Source organism: Chelonia mydas, chromosome 23, assembly GCF_015237465.2.
Source record: "Chelonia mydas isolate rCheMyd1 chromosome 23, rCheMyd1.pri.v2, whole genome shotgun sequence".
NCBI lineage: Eukaryota > Metazoa > Chordata > Testudines > Cheloniidae > Chelonia > Chelonia mydas.
In genome coordinates, this window is record NC_051263.2 from 13,096,695 (window position 1) to 13,110,210 (window position 13,516).

General features: G+C 53.2%; 1 pseudogene; it reads right to left on the bottom strand.

The window, feature by feature from the left end:
* Positions 1-6,030: 6,030 nt before the first annotated feature.
* On the bottom strand, positions 6,031-12,283 carry LOC122463700 (annotated as a pseudogene).
* Between the last annotated feature and the right edge of the window lie 1,233 nt (positions 12,284-13,516).

Here is a 13,516-nt window from a genome sequence, read left to right on the forward strand (position 1 = left end):
CCTGCTCAGAGTCTCTGCCAGTCCCTCAAGGCTGGGTTGTGAACCCAGATGCTGTTGCTGCTCTGAGACCCCCGTCAGGGCCGTACGTTTGGGGCAGCAGGGACGCCACGGCCCCCTCTCTGCTCTGTCCCGTCCTGTCCTCACGTCTGATCGTCACTGCTCCCTATTTCCTGTCCCGTACACCCCCTGGCCACAGCGTCTTTATTTAGCGTCAGAAGCTTGAGAATCAAACACACATCAACTACGTCAATAAAAACCCTCTCCTAATTTAGTAACAGAGGACTCAGCCAAACCCACCCTGTTAAACACAGGTCTGTCCTGGCTCGAGGGTTTAACAATAAGTCCTCCTAGCTCATCCAAAGATCTCAAAGTGCTATATGCAGGAGGGAAATAAATGGGGAAACTGAGGTACAGGAAGGTGGGGACATGAATGGCCCAAGGTCACCCAGCAGGGCAGAGCCAGGAACAGGAGTCAGATCTGATTTCCAGGCCAGTGCTATGTCCACTAGGCCACACTGCCTCTCTTTGCACCAAGAGCCAGCGTGACACAGGTATTTAGGCACCTAGTGCTGCAGCCAGGTGCCTAGTGGGATTCACTAGAGCTCCTAGACAAGCCAGGTGCCTGATTCCTGTTGGCAGCCAATGAGAGTTAGGCGCGTCACTCCCTTGGGCACTCTGTCAGTTGCACAAAGAGCCCATCTATATTGTTGGGCTCCTGAATCTCGCCCCAGGTGATGAAGGACCCAGAGCAGGTCAGAAAGGGCAGCTCCTTCTCTGTGCAGAGAGAGCCCCCAAGCCGCCTGCCCTCGTGTGTGAGCCGTGCCTTGCATGGGTGCTGGGAGGTCACTGCCAGGATGGCAGCTGTGGCTGTGTGTCACCTGAGGAGCCCTTACCTGTCACCTCGGGGCCACACGCTGCTGACTCCGGGAAGGCGGCACCGTCCAGTCCCCAGGTGTTAGGGGAGCTGGGCTCCACCCCCCACCCACCGCTCCCTTGTGGCGGCGCTTGGGGCAGTCAGTCCCCCCCGTACAGGCCCCCTTGGCGACGGGCTCTGAGCTCTAGGGCTGACAATGCTACGTCAGAGCTGAGCCCACAGCCCAGGGCTTCAGTGACTTGGGGCTATTCATCCAAAGCTCCCACCTCCCACAAACCTTCCCCATCACATCCCTCCCTTCTCTAATGCTGGGAACAGGCTGAGCCTTGGGGAGCCTGGGCCCAGCTGACGTCATACAAGTCCCAGTGAGAAACAGGCCCCAATTTCTAGCCATGCAAGTGATTAACCCGGGGACAAACCACCCAGGGCAGGGGGGATTCTCCATCCCTGACGGTGTTAGAGTCAGGCTGGAGACCTTCCTGGGAGAGGCTTTAGTTCCACACAAGCTTTCCTGGGAGAGGCTTTAGTTACACACAAGCTATTGGCTCAGTGCAGGGGGCTGGGGGGAGTCTCTGGGCTGTCCAGGTCAGACTGGCTCAGCTAACGTCCCTTCTGGCCCTGGAAGCAAACGCACAGGGGCTGTTTGTGTCCCAACATGGGATGGGCCCAAAAACACAGAACAAGTGTCAGAGACTGAGGCTGAGGGGGAAATAGGCTGAGGGGGTTTCATTGATCTCACAGAGTGTCCCCCACCTGCCGGGCCTGGATCCTGGCTCCCTCCCCCAGCCCAACCCCCCGGGCAGCCAGGGCAGAATTAGACCCATCTCCCCAGCCCTGCAGGGGATATTGATGGAACCAGACGCTGCGGGACTAGAGAGCAACTGGCTGCTGCTCAGTGACTCTCTGCACACACAGTCTGGCTGCTCCGTGCAGCTGTGCAGAGAGGGAACTACAGGACGAGCCGACAGCGCCCTGAGCATCTGCAGAGTCCCTTGTGCAGATGCCTCTTACCCTGTCCAGCACTGAGCTTTCCTCAGCCTGACCACAAGCTAGCAGCCCAGCGGGGCAGGGGTGTATCACAGGCTGTGATGTGGGATTGAAGAACCTCTCACACTGTGATATTTCTGGCCCAGCCAGTGTCTCTGTGGCTCCTTCTCTTCATCTCTGAGGTTATCCAGGGGAGCCTGGCTCTGAAGCCCAAGAGCTGGGGGTCTGAGCAGTGACAGAGCGCGGGAAAGTGAGTGAGTCCAACTGGGCTCAGACCAAAAGCCCTTGAGCGTCTCCTGTTGTGATGGCACCTGAAAAAGATAAAACCATAAGATGTTTTGTGGACTTTAGGAAAGTAAACCCATCCCCCAGCCAGACCCATACCCCACCCCCCAGACAGGGGACCTACTGGATCTGTTGTGGGTAGGGTTGGCAACATTGTATTTGAAAAATACAGGCCGGACCTCAGATGTCCCCAGTCTTGACTTGAAACTCTGGGAGCAAGTCCCTTTCTGCTCCCACCCCCTCCCGCATTTCCTAGGGTTTCTCTCTCCAGCTCCAGACACTGCAGAGAGCCCAGGGACTCAGGTGCTGGGGCCAGCAGCGACTGAGACTCCTGTTCAAGTTCTGCACGGGCACCAGGAGCCAAGTTGGAGGCTGCAGTTGCTGGTCTTTGCCTGCTGCCAGACGGAGCACCCTGCTGGGGACGTTGGCAGAGACTGTACAAGCTGGGAGGCTACATTCCAGGAGTACTGACCCCCTGCCAGACAGAGCCCCTTCCTGACCCTGGTCCTTCAGCTCAGCTCCAGGGTGCACAGCCCCATCCACTCGCCCTGCCAAACAGAGTATGTGCAGGAAAAGTGGACAGGACCATGCTCAAGGGATGGAGTCAGCAGGGGCCAGTAATCATAGGTGCATCTTTCCACTCTCCTCCTGACCCTGGCCCTTGAGTGCAGCCCTGTCTGCTTTCTCTGCACAGAACTGAAAGGCCAGGGTCGGGAGGGGAGTGGAAAGATACACCCGTGAGTACTGGCTCCCTGCTGTTGAAATACAGGATAAAAGGCACCCCGCACTGATTTAGCATAGGACAGGCAATTTTCTATTTAAATAAGGGACATCCTTTGTAATATGGGACTGTTGGCAACCCTGTAATGGGGGTGCAAAATTCCTAAGCCCTCTGAACTTCACTCATGGGTATTGGCAAATTCCCTAAAATGCTGATGGCCAAGAAAAATCTGCTTCTAGAGTGGAATCTGCCAGCTCTGCGGGGCCGGGGTCTGTAAAGCACCAGCCCCGCTGCTTTGAGGAACTGATCCCTAATTATGACTAACAGTGCACTGGCACCCTGGGGAATCTGCCATCCTCCCTCCTGCCCTTTGCCCTATATGAGCCCCTGCGACCTCCTAGGGTTAACGGGCATTGGCCTGATGGGCTGTGAGAGCTTTTCCCCTCCAACTGGGAGGATGTTGTGATCCCCAATGACACCTGGGAGGAGCCTTGAACTTCTGTTCTGGGGGCAGACACGGATTGGGGCAGGTGTACGTGGGCCTGGTGGGACACGCACTCTCCTGGCTGTGTGCTGGCCAGACCCCAGATTGATGGATACAGAGATCCCAGTGCTCCCGCTGGCTGAGTCACAGAGACAGGCGAGGTCCTGCAGAGCCTCATTGGATGGTTCAGATGCTGCATCCCTCCTTCCGCCCTTCCCCACAATGGCCACCCCGAGACATGGAGCCACCCCAGTGGTGACCAGCAGGGTCAAGGAGCTGAGGAGCTGGAGGGGGCCTGTCACTCAAAGAGAACCCCGCCCCTTGATGTCACTCCTACTGCTGCCTTCAGCACCGAACATGGGAACAAGGATGAGGGGAGGGGCGGGGGGGACGACACACTGAAATCTCCAGATGTTTTAGTTTTCAAAACCCGAATAGACACCAACCATTGCTCTGGGCTGGAATTTCCTGTTAAAATGTCAAAAATGTGTTTTCCAAAAAAAATGAAAACCCCCAAAGACCGCCCCCCCCATTTCTGACTATCCCCTGCTTTTCAGCAAAGACATTCCTGGGGCAAAGCCTTTGGAGCAGCTGCCCTGGAGTGCCTGGTCCATATACGGGTGACCTTGGATACGGGACATACGGCAATGATGGGACCTGTAGGGAGCCCTCCTTGGAGGGTGAATCCAGCCTGGTTGGGAAGGGGCTGGAGAGAGCTGGGGATAAAGCAGAAATGGGGCCACAAGAGATCCCTGGGGCTCTGGGAATTGCTCTGTCACACCTCCTACCTCCCGCCAAATGCATCTAGCTCATACTGGTTTCACTGTGTCCTGCTGGTTGTACCAGGAGACGCTGGGGTTTCAGCTGCAGCCCTGGGAACTGAGAACAGCCCGGCCTGGGTGATTCCTCTCCAGCGCCTGGCGAAACATCTGCCAGGCTGAGAATACCCAGAGCAGAGTGTGCCAGGCCTGACAGACAGACAGATGGGGCATATTTCCTGCCCCGCCAGCTTCCCACACACAGGCAGCAGCTGGGGACATTTCCCCATCGCTGCTCTTCCCATTTCAGCTCCTGCCCTGGTCTAGTGAAAGAGGCAGCAGGGAACCAATTCCAGCTTATCAGAAATGGGGGCTGGGCTGATCAGCAGTTGGGGGCGGGAGCAGCTGCCCCAGGGGTGCCGTAGGGTGAAGGATGGGAGGGGAGATGGTCAGTGCCATTGGAGAGGGGGCCATATGCGTGCTCTCTCTTTAACTGTGGGAAAACACTCAGACCTGGAGTTAGTGGCTGGAGTTACAACCTGGTTGACAATTTTCCCAATAGAAAATCTGGTTTCTCTGAAATTAGGATTTGCCGATGGCAGCTGGGATTGATCCTGCAGGAGAATTCCCAAGTGTGAGAAAGTGGGGGACACAAAACACTGCCACCCCTTCTTGCTGAGACAGCTAGAAATCAGTAACCAAAGTGTTGGAAAATCATTATCCCTTCACCCCCCATCTGCCGCCCCCACGGAAATATAGAGAATCAAGGGGACCATCTCACGTGAGGATTATTCCTAAGAAAATTCTCCCAGGAAAATCCCTGTTTCCTGGCAGCTCTAAACAGGCTAGTGCACAAACCTCGTGTCACAGTTATGGGGCTGGCTGCTCCTCTGTGCCCTCTCTGGGTGACTCCTCAAGTCTTCCCCTCTCTCACATCAGCCCCTGTGTACTGGTCATGCTGAGCCCCAGCAGGGCTGACTGGACTTGGTACCTGTGGTTCCACCCACTGGAGCTGTGACTAACCGTGACTGCAGTGACCCAAACACCTTCTTACAAAAAGTCGTGTTTGATCTCCACAGCAGGAGCCAGGCACAGCCAGAGAACAGGGTTTCACACAGTAAAGGGGCTCCCTGCACGTCTACCTCATCCCTAGACCTAGGCAGCCTGTCCTACCCCAGGCCCTCACCTCTGGGGGTGGGGCCATCTGGTCCCCGTGTCTCTGCCTGTACCCTCCCTGTCCTTTCATGTATTTATACCTGGTCACTCAATAACAGACCTAAAAGTGGCAATTCTTCCACCAGCTCCAGGATGGGACCGTGTATTCCCCAGTACTAAGTTCTCCCTACTGTTACTCACACCTTCTTGTCAACTATCTGTAATGGGCCACTCTCTTACCACTTCAGAAGTTGTTTTTCCTCCCTTGGTATCCTGCTGTTAATTGATTTATCTCATTAGACTGACCTCACACTTGGTAAAGCAACCCCCATCCTTTCATGTATTTATACCTGCTCCTGTCTTTTTCACTTCATGCATGTGATGAAGTGGGTTCTAGCCCACGAAAGCTTATGCCCAAGTAAATTTGTTAGTCTCTAAGGTGCCACAAGGACTCCTCATTGTTTTTGCTAATACAGACTAACACAGCTACCACTCTGAAACCTGTCACCATGGGGGCACTGCTATTCACACTCACACCTGTCATCTGAACTATTGGGCAGCGTAGACCTTGTTGAGTCCTCCATTCCATGTGCATTAACTTAACTTTCTGTTGTTAAGGATGATACTGAAATGTGAGCTGCAAATGCTGCAGCGTTTGTTTCTTCCCAGGGCATGGGGAGATGATCATTAAGAAGACTGAAGTCCATACAGTGCATGTGGTGATTTTTCTATCTCACTATAGTGTGAAAGCCCAGCCACTTGTTTACTAGGGGTTGAGCCAAATACCTAATTCCAAGGTCTTCTCACTCTCTGAAATGGGGAAGAGAAAAGCATTAGATACAAAGACACACACTGTGCGGTGCTGTACATTCCCTAATGACTGGTTAGTCACAGACATCCCACACTCCCAGCCCCAGTGCAGGAGCCGGCAGGTTTGACAGGAGCAGGGCTGGCGGTTAGTGATATGCACCAACATGCAGGAGCCCTGGGGAGTTTCTCACTTTTTAGCTCTTGTCAGGATGAGCTCCACCCTGACATCTGGTGGTGAGGTGTGGCAAGTTGTGGAAAAGAACTTCAGGGGCCGATCTCATTTGCATAGGCACACCCACCCCACCTAGAATGAGGCCATAGCTGCCCAAGTGGTCACTTTGGCTGCTGTGGGATCTCCAGTGTCTCTGTCATTGGGGCAGGAAGAATAAATTGTTATTACCCTGATTATGGGAATCAAGGACAGCGGAACTGCACTTGGCCTTTTGTTATGATGGAGGGACTTGCCATCAACTAAGTAGCACTCGCTAGGCAAGGGACATGGGTTCCAAAACTCTATGAATTGAGAGAGGCTGGGAGCAGGTATTAATATTTGGTGGTATGGGCCTCCTGGTGAGGGTCTTACATGCTAGTTGCACTTCCTCCTCTCTCCACTGTGGAATATCAGAGCTAATTTAGATTCCATTAGGAGTCTAATTACAGGCTGCTGAGCTGAATTCACTTTGGGCTAGTGAAAAGGAGTACTTGTGGCACCTTAGAGACTAACCAATTTATTTGAGCATGAGCTTTTGTGAGCTACAGCTCACTTCAGTGCACCAGCACTAAGGCTCCCCTCCTACAAGCTGAAATCACTGAGTGTTGTGTTAAGTAGTGGGGGAGCCTGAAGCTATAGCGGGGGGTAGCATAGATTTGTCCCAGGTCACAGCACCGCTGAGTCCCCCAGAGCACCTAAGGTTCAGGGGTGTTTATAGTACAAGTCATGGATAGGTCACAGGCTGTGAATTTTTGTTTATTGCCTGTGATGACTTTTACTAAAAATACCTATGACTAAAACGTAGCCTGAGGGCTTGTCTACACTGGCAATTTACAGCGCTGCAACTTTCTCGCTCAGGGGTGTGAAAAACACACCCCTGAGCACAGCCAGTTTCAGCGCTGTAAAGCACCAGTGTCAACAGTGCACCAGCGCTGGGAGCCGTACCTCTCGTTGAAGTGGATTTTTTAGAGTGCTGGAAGAGCTCTCTCCCAGCGCTCTGCCGTGACTACACAAGCCACGTTAAAGGGCTGCCGCAGCAGCGCTTTAGAGTTCCCAGTGTAGACTAGCCCTTAGTTATCATCAGTGTGTGTGAGAACATGGGGGAAGGTGAGGAACCACTAGGCAGAGATCTCCTGTCTCCATCCCTTTTATTGCACTGAGCCCACAGATAACACCAAGCAGTCAGAGAGCTCATCCATCGCAGCAGACAGAGCAAGAATTAGAGCTGGAGACTTACCATGAATCATCAGAGCCTTCTCATCAGAGCGTTTCTTCTCAGAGGCCTTTCGCTTCGCTGTGAGACAGAATCAGACATTGCAGTGAGACAGGGAAGGAAGGGGAAACACTGAGCAATTCACTACTAAAGGTGGGGCCAGGGTCCCAGGTGTGATTGTTTGGTTTATTTCCTAAAACCAAGACTAGGTAAATATCTGAACAATAACACTCCCATGCCCCAGCCCAGTGCCCTCTAGGGCTGGGCTCTAAACATGCAAATAACACATTCCGATTATCTGCGTATTCACAATATGCACAAGCTCCAGCAGCAATGAGAACCAGAGTGAACAATACCCAGAATGCAGCCAGCCAGGGAGAAACCTGGGGGAAGATGTCACCTGGCAAACTGAGAGTGCAGAGTGTGAGGAGCACGGTCCCATCCTGGAGCTGGAGAATGGGGTTTGTTCCAGCTAGAGCGGCTCTTATAAAAAGAGATGCCCAGTTTGGGTTGAAAGATTCCAAATGATGGAGAATCCACCACGTCCCTAGGTCAGTTGTTCCAATGGTTAATTCCCCTCACTGTTAAAATCTACACCTTATTTCTAGTCTGAATTTGTCTAGCTTCAACTTCCAGCCATCAGATCTTGTTCTACCTTTGTCTGCTAGATCAGCATTTCTCAAACTGGGGTCTGTGGACTCCTGGGGGTCTGTGAGGGAACTCCTGGGTGTCCATAGGTCCCACTAATCAACTCCTCCCCTTACCTCCCTCAACTACTCCCCCTCCCTCCTGGGGCCCACAGCCTGGGGCTAGGGCAGGCTCCCTACCTGCCCTGGTTCTGTGTGGCTCCTGGAAGTGGCCGCCAGGTACCTGTGGCCCCTAGGCGCATGGGCAGCCAGGGAGGCTCCACACGCTTCCCCCCCCCCCCGAGTGCTGGCTCTGCAGCTCCCATTGGCCAGGAACTGCGACCAATGGGAGCTGTGGGGGTGGCACCTGGGAGCGCAAGGGCAGCGCATAGAGCCTTACTGGCCGCCCATGTGCCTAGGAGCCGCAGGGACCTGGCGGCCGCTTCCAGGAGCCACTGTAAGCGCTGCCAGTACCCCACACCCGAACCCCCTCCTGCACGCCAACCCCCTGCCCCAGCCCAGAGCCCTCTACTGTACCCAAACTCATTCCCAGAGCCTGCACCCCCTCGCACTCCAATCCCCTGAACCAGCCCAGAGCCCCCTCCTGAACCCCAAACCCCTCAACCTTGGCCCCACCCCAGCCAGAGCCCTCACTTTTCCCCACACCCCAATTCCCAGTCCAGAGTCCCCTCCCACACCCAAACTCCCTCCCAGAGCCCATACCCCACCCCCTCCAACACCCCAATCCCCTTCCCCAGCCCGGAGCCACTTCCTGCACCCCAAGACCCTCATCCACAGCCCCACCCCAGAGCCTGCACCCACAGCCGGAGCCCTTACACCCCTCCCACACCCCAAACTCCTGCCCCAGCCAGGTGAAAATGAGAGCGTGGTGGAGAGCGAGCCACAGACAGAGGGGAGATGGAGCAAGTGGGAAGGGCCTTGGAGAAGGGGCAGGACAGGGGCAGGGCCTTGGTGAAGGGGTGGTGAAGGGGATCCCTGAAAAATTGTAAATAATAATACGGGTCCTTGGGTTGCTAAAATTTGAGAACCACTGTGCTAGATTAAAGACCTATCTACTGTCAGAAATCTCCTCTCTGTGTAGGCACTTACAGATCATGATCAAGTCACCTTTTAACCTGCTCTTGGATAAGCTCTATAACTTGAGCTCCTACATTTCTGACTGTCAGGCAGGTTTTCCAAACCTGTAATCATTCTTGTAGCTATTTCCTGAGCATTTTCCTATATGTCAACACACTGTTTAAAAGTGTGGACACCAGAACTAGACACAGTATCCAGCAGTGGTCTGGCTAACACCAAGCACAGAGGTGATGTCGCCTCCTTCCTCCTGCTAGATATTCTCATTTATACATACAAAGGTTGCATTCACCATCTTAGCTCCAGCATCACTCTGGGAGTTCACATTCAGTTGGTTTCCATCATGACCTGTAAATCCCTTTCAGAGTCGCTGCTTTCCAGGACACACTCTCCCGTCCTATAAGTGGGACCTACACTTTTTTGTTCCCAGATGTGTGACCTTGTATTTGGCCATGTTTAAATGCATATTGTTAGAGTGAACCCACCTTACCAAGTGATCCAGGTCAGTCTGCAGTACTGACCTGTCCCCATCATCTTTTACTGCTCCGCCAAGTTTTGGGTCATCTGCAAATTTTACCAGCAACGATTTTATATTTTCTTCCAGCTCATTGATAAAGCTATTGAATTACATTGGCCCAGAACAGATCCCTGTGGGACTCCACCAGAAACATCCCCATTGGAGGATAATCATAGAATCATAGAATATCAGGGTTGGAAGGGACATCAGGAGGTCATCTAGTCCAACCCCCTGCTCAAAGCAGGACCAATCCTCAACTAAATCATCCCAGCCAGTAATGATTCCCCATTACAATTACTTTGAGATCTATCAGTTAGCCAGTTTTTAATCCACTTAATGTGGGTTACATTAATTTGGTAAAGTGCCAGTTTTTATTATCACAAGTTCATGCAGGACTAAGTCAAACCCCTTACAGAGTCTGAGACCTGGTCTACACTACAAAGTTAGGCTGGCTTAATTATGTTGCTCAGAACTGTGAAAAATTTTACTCCCTGTGCAATGTATTTAAGCTGACATAAACTCTGGTGTTGACACCACTAGGTCGATGGAAGCTTCCATCAACCAAGCTACCAACTCTCAGAGAGGTGGATTTATTACAGCCACAGAAGGACCCCTTCTCCCACTGTAGTAAGTGTTTACACTACTGCATTGCTGCTGTAGCATTGCTAGTGTAGACACACCCTGAGTCTATGTCAGCACAGTTGCCTTTATCAACCAGACGTGTCATCTCCTCCAAGAACGATATCGAGTTCATTTCACAAGACTCAGCCCAGCTCCTGACAGGCAGTTTCTCCAGATCACAGAAACCTCTGTAACTAATGGCCCCACAGGTTAGAAGGGTATTTCCTGTCCAGGACCAGAAACAGGCCCTAGCCGAGTGCAATTCTCAAGTGGCCCAGCCACCCCATTCGCATGGTGACCCCTTGTGCATGGGGGGACTCACCTGACAGGTGAATGGCAGATTGTCGCTCGGTCTCCAGCAGGCCATTCCGCACTGTGCAGCTGATGTCTCCATGGTCTTCTCCTTCTGTGACAGTGACGTGACTCACAACACTCTACAGGTTCTCCCTGTCCTGATCACAATCTCCATCGCCATGTTCTGCCAGTTCTTTCCAACCCACCAGAGTTCGGGTTTGGGGAACCAGCCTGTGGATCTACAGGCCAGCCTGCTCCCCTGACCCCAGGGGGCCAGCACGTCCATGAACACGGAAGCCACAGCTGCACAGAGAAACAGAGAGTGTGTGTGTCAGGAAATCATGTCTTTTGATAGCATTATGTGATTCTCCAGCTACCTCTGGATATAGGGGGCTGTGACTGGAAAGCTTCATTCCCTTATGTGCAAAGCCTCCCTGGGACCCCTCATCTTGACGACTGGGAAAATTAAATACCATCTTGCATTTCCAGAGAGTACTGTGCCCTGAAGGCTCACAGAGTAAGGCTTAAACTGCTACACAGAGATTGCTGTACTTGCTCATGACTTGCAGCCACTTCTTGGGTGGAGCCCAGCAGCTTTCAGGATTACTGCACTTCGGTAGAGAGCAGGAGATGAGGGATGATGACCCTGCCTACATCTCTGCTCCCACTGCTCCTGTTCCACCCTCCTAAATACTGCCCCCCTCTGGTGTCCTTTTCCCGCAGTGGTAATGGTGCTCCAGGCCAAGCCTCATGCTTGGAGATTTCCCTCTCGCTGTGTGCACACAACCACCCTCCCCTCGTTTAAATCTCTCAAAAGCACACATCTCCTGCAGAGCCTTTGAATTAGGACCCACCGAAGATGGGAGATGATTTAAAACAACCTCAATGCTCTGCATTATCACAGGTGGGCCCCTCACCTGGGGCTTGATTTTGCTGAACTGTATTGTCTGGGGCTAGGTTACTCAGTGAGCTCAATGGCCAGAGACTGTCCCTTCCACTGCCCTTGTGCAGCACTGAACGCGTGATCGGTGCCCAGGGAATAACAAACAATATCCCAGCCCTGGGACACTGCAGGGGGAGTTTCAGGGAGGCCGAATATAACTGTAACCTGAGCTGGGATCTGGGCAGAACATGGGGGTAAAGGTCCCACTCCCTCAAACATCACCGCAATGAGCATGAGAGCTGAGGACTGTAGCTTTACATCTCATTGAAAAGAGGTTGTTTAATGCAGCACTGACCCTTCTAACACCCAGTGGGGTCAGCGCTGAGTGCCAGGGGAGAGTGCCTACTGATTCCTGTACACCACTGTCTGCAGCACACAACCTACTGCCATGCTGGGCTCTGTCTGGGGGAACCCCCAGTGTCAGAGGAGGCTCTGGTTGCCCAGAAACACAGTGCCACTTAGTGCCGTGTCTCACCTACAACTCGTAACTCAGTGGTGGCTTTGCTGCTCCACTCTGGGTTCCTCACAAAGCACTGGTATTTCCCATCATCCACCACTTGGAGCCGTTTCAGCTTCAGGGAGACATTCCTGCTGCTGAACTCCTGCGGGAACAGCTCCGTCCGGGACTGGTAACTCTCCCCGCGCAGGCCCTGGGAACGCTCATCTGAGTACTCATGAACCGGGTTCATTAAACAACAAACCGCTGAATGAGAAAGGAACATCACTTTTATTAATAAAACAAACTACAGCACATCTGTGGTGATCTGCTGTGCACAGTTCTGCACCCTGATTCCTGACAAGGCTCAAAATTCCTGTATTTATAATACTTCCCTATAGTGTGTTGGCAGTCGTCCCTCCCCCTCCGACTTGGAGGGAGGCCACTCCACCTCACTGTGTCACTGAGGAGACAGCGCAGTTGCAGGGGGGAGTTAGCGAATCGAGGGCTGCAGTCTAGGAGGCCCTGGCCCTCAAGCAGCACAGAGCCCAGGGTGCTCAGGTCCTCAGGCAGGGCAGAGCAACAAACAGTCTAGGCAGGGCCTTTGACCCTCAGGCAGGTCAGAGCAACAGTCGTTCACCTGGCCTCCTGGCTCAGGCAGATGGCAGACAAAGGCAGGCCTCTTGGCATAAGGTAGGTAGGCAGCCACCGCGAGGGTGGGATGGCCGCAGCGGGTAGGGTGAACCAGACTCACCCTATTCCACCAGGGCCCAGCCCAAGGCCCTGAAAGTGGCAGAGGGATCCACCACTGGGTCAGTGGGAATCCCACCAAAACATGCTGACCTGAGCACTGACAGCAAAACTGGACTAAAGTCTAATTTTCCTGGACTACTTCATATCACAATCTGGGGAGGGGCTTTCTTCCCTTCTTAAGATAGTCAAGCTACTACTGTGCTCATAAACCACACAGAAAAGCTTTTGTTTCTTCTGTGCTTGCTACTCTACCTGCTCCCCTTTCCTCTGCTTTCAGGCAGTAAGTTGGCCCAGAAACCTACGCTGTGGGGCTGGGCCAGAGATGCAGTGATAACAGAGAGCGCTTGGACAGGGGCCAGGCTTCAATCCCTTCTTCCTGGGCCAGCAGGGGCTGGGAGCTCTGCTGAGGCTGGGGCTGGATTCAGGCAATGCAGGGCCCTAGCTCTCCCTGACATGGGGCCCCCATATACCTGGCCCCTCCCCATTAGAGTGGCAATGGCAGGGTCCCGCCTTCCCCTTCTAGAGAGACAGGCCAGCACATGGGCCCTCTCTGCCCCCAGAAGGGTTGGGACATTAACAAGGATTTCTTCACTCACTCATTCCCCCACTACCTCCCTCAGCAGCAGCGTGTGAGGTGTAGAGATACATTTGAGCAAGATTATAATTTAGAGAGGCTCCCTGTCATAAGGGACAGTATTATGTACACAGGAATTTTGAATCACCCTGAAAGCAG